The sequence below is a fragment of the Schistocerca serialis genome, chromosome 5 (assembly GCF_023864345.2).
Source record: "Schistocerca serialis cubense isolate TAMUIC-IGC-003099 chromosome 5, iqSchSeri2.2, whole genome shotgun sequence".
Taxonomy (NCBI): Eukaryota; Metazoa; Arthropoda; class Insecta; order Orthoptera; family Acrididae; genus Schistocerca; species Schistocerca serialis.
In genome coordinates, this window is record NC_064642.1 from 17,920,096 (window position 1) to 17,924,253 (window position 4,158).

A 4,158-nucleotide genomic window follows, 5' to 3' on the forward strand; every position below is an offset into this window, starting at 1 on the left:
CGCCACTAAAAACTTGGAGTTCACACATGCAACTGCAGTATGCCACTAGTTGTGGCGACACTTCCGTTGCATGTGGGGGCTCGGCTTTGCTGGGATTCCCTATACGAATTTCACCCAATTTCACAAACTATGAAACACACGAAATATGCGTTCGAGCAAATCCTCAATACACACGAGCGATTTATTATCACAAGTTTCCAGCGTCATTTTGTCACGTGTTCCAACAGTGCAGTGTATGTGAAACAACGGAGCCGCTCACGCTGCGACAGTGACAAGTGGCACGGGGAACTCTCTGCGAGCGAGGTGTGATCGCAAGCCACTGCTGCATTGCAGCCATCTCACCGATCGCCATGAAGCAGCAATTTTGTAGGTGCACGCGTAACAACTGCCTTCAACCTGCAATGGATGCAGCCGGTTTGGACGTGGAATTGTTCACTGAAGGGGTGAAAAAATACCCTGAAATGTGTGGCACATCTTGCAAGGAGTACATAACAAAAGACTCGCATGGTTTCAAGTATGTTAAAGTTTTGTAATGGTTCTGTTTCGAAATCGATCAGGATAGAAACGATATAAGTTAACTTTGCTGTTAACTACTTTGTCTCTGTGTTTTAGGAGTGCGTTATGGTTTGTATATGGCCATTCAAAACTTGAAATAGCACAAAGCAACATATGCTTTGCTCCCTTACAAGAGCCCTTTCATCTGAATGAACAAATCTTCACTTAACAATGACAATGTAAAATAAATTGTATCCTCAGACAGTTTGATGTAGTCAGTGGTTTATTATACTGCAGCCACAAAATACAAAATTGCACACATTCAGTATTGATAGAAACTGAATGCCCTCTCACGTTTGTGAATAAATTGATTCAGGGTTCCATTTACCCACCAGATTTATATAGACTACGTTTGTCTTGCCATGGTACTTTCCCAGATCACGTAAGAAACAGATTGACCGTCATTATGGCGGAACAGGCAACTGTAAAAACAGTTTTCCCATCAGTCAACAGATGTCGCAGGCGACGCTACAGTGCTAACTGACCTGTCCATGTCACGGAATTGGCAACGCTGTATCTTTGGTGACGTGAATGAGTCTGATTTGTGTTCGGCTAGAGTGCTGAGGGAGAAAAAAATTAGTCACACAGCTGACTGTAGTTCATGATCGGCTGTGGTTTTTCCCGAGTTTTCAGTCGAGGAACGTAGATTAGCTCCTGTAATTCTACAAACCAAGTATATTTCTACTGTAGGGATATTTCTCACAATCATATGCGAAATGGGTTAGGAAATTTAAAAAGGGAAATGGATAGGTTAAAGTTAGATATAGTGGGAATTAGTGAAGTTCAGTGGCAGAAGGATCAAGACTTTTGGTCAGGCGAATACAGGGTTATAAAAACAAAATCAAATAGGGGTAATGCAGGAGTAGGTTTAATAATGAATTAAAAGAATAGGAATGTGGGTAGGCTACTACAAACAGCATAGTGAACGCATTATTGTGGACAAGATAGATACAAACCCCACGCCTACCACAGTAGTACAAGTTTATATGCCAACTAGCTCCATAGATGATGAGATAAAAGAAATTATTCAGATAGTGAAGGGAGACGAAAATTTAATAGCCATGGTCGACTGGAATTCGATAGTAGGAAAAGGAATAGAAGGAAACATAGTAGGTGAATATGGAGTAGGGGTAACGAATGAAAGAGGAAGCCGCCTGGTAGAATTTTGCACAGAGCATAACTTAATCACAGCTAACACTTGGTTCAAGAATCATAAAAGAACGTTGTATAGACAGAAAAAACCTGGAGATTCTGACAGGGTTTCAGATAGATTATGTAATGGTAAGACAGAGATTTAGGGACCAGCTTTAAAACTGTAAGACATTTCCATGGGCAGATGTGGACTCTGACCACAATCTGATGGCTATGAACTATAGATTAAAACTGATGAAACTGCAAAAAAGTGGGAATTTAAGGAGATGGGACCTGGATAAACTGACAGAACCAGAGGTGGTAGACAGTCTCAGGGAGAGCTTTAGGGAACGATTGACAAGAATGGGGGGAAGAAATACAGTAGAAGAAGAATGGGTAGCTTTAAGGGATGAAATAGTGAAGGCAGCGGAGGATCAAGTAGATAAAAAGACGAGGGCTAATAGAAATCCTTGGGTAACAGAAGAGATACTGCATTTAACTGATGAAAGGAGAAAATACAAAATGCAGTAAATGAAGCAGGCAAAAAGGAATACAAATGTCTCAAAAATGAGATCGACAGGAAGTGCAAAATGGTTAAGCAGGGATACCTAGAGGACATATGTGAGGATGTAGAGGCGTATATCACTAGCGGTAAGATAGATACTGCCTACAGGAAAATTAAAAAGACCTTTGGAGAAAAGAGAACCACTTGCAAGAATATCAAGAGCTCATATGGGAACCCAGTTCTAAGCAAAGAAGGGAATGCAGAAAGGTGGAAGGAGTATATAGGGGGTCTATACAAGGGAGATGTTCTTGAGGACAATATTATGGAAATGGAAGGGGATGTAGATGAAGATGAAATGGGAGATATGATACTGCGGGAAGAGTTTGACAGAGCACTGAAAGACCTAAGTCGAAACAAGGCCCCCGGAGTAGACAACATTCCATTAGAACTACTGACAGCCTTGGGAGAGCCAGTCCTGACAAAACTCTCCATCTGTGAACAAGATGTATGAGACAGGCGAAATACCGTCAGACTTCAAGAAGAATATAATTATTCCAATCTCAAAGAAAGGGGGGGTGTCAGATGTGAAAATTACCGAACTATCAGTTTAATAAGCCATGGCTGCAAAATACTAACACCAATTCTTTACAGACGAATGGAAAAACTGGTAGAAGCCGATCTTGGGGAAGATCAGTTTGGATTCCATAGAAATGTTGAAACACGTGAGGTAATACTGACCTACGACTTCTCTTAGAAAATAGATTAAGGAAAGGAAAATCCACCTTTCTAGCATTTGTAGACTTAGAGAAAGCTTTTGACAATGTTGACTGGAATACTCTCTATCAAATTCTGAAGGTGGCAGGGTAAAATACAGGGAGCGAAAGGCTATTTACAATCTGTACAGAAACCAGATGGCAGTTATAAGAGTCGAGGGGCATGAAAGGGAAGCAGTGTTTCGCGTCCGTTTCACTTTTCGTAAAAACTCTTTTCTCTTATTTTGCTTTGTTTTATTATTATTATTTGCGTAACAACGCATATACGAAAGGAGCTGCGAAATGCCTTTTATTAATGCTGTGCCATGAATTTCTTTATAATCATTAATTTTCAACAAAACAGAATATATTGGGTTCTTATTGTTCTGTAACTGGCTTTCTATTAAAGGAACATTTTTCGTTACTGTAACTCACTATAAAAGTCAACATATCTTCCCTACTTTATAGTTATTGAAAATGAAAAATTATTTTGTTATGAAATATTTATGTTACAGTTCGCAAAGATTGTTCATCATCAAAATAATTTTGCAGTGGATTTTTGCGAAGAGTAAGACACCAATAATTACCACGACTAGCACAAGAACATGAGACTATTGTTGGAGAAAAATATGTTTTCACTATAAGGTTTGCCAGACAAGAACTAAGCACAGCGAAATTCCTATTATGTTACGAAGGTAAATTATCTTTTTTGTACTATTAGTAATATATTATCAGCAGCCCGCGTCAACCTGCAAAACACATCATAAAATCTGCTGCTCTGCTCTGCAAGTCCGGAAGCTGAAAGAGATGATTTTATTTCACTATTACCTTCCCGCTTCTTTGCGGTATGATCGATTTCTTTTTATGCAGTTTGAATGCGCCGCGGCAGTGGCTCGTTCGTTCGTAGCGCAGCTCTGCACCACGGATAATATTTAAATATCTGAAAATATCTCAAAAGGATGGGATAATATTCCAAGCAAGCTACTACAAATAATAATGCAAGGCTTCATTAAATAACTCTATTCAAAACATTCAAATATGTTAACTAATACACACCTTTTACAATGAGTACGTAATGGCGTACATCTATCGACCTTGACAAAAGAAGACTACGTTAGCATGTACTACAGCGTCACAGGCTATCTTACTCGTAGAACTCCAAGAAGAAGACAGAGAAATTAATGTTCGTTCTGTATTATTTATACTAGTGGTATA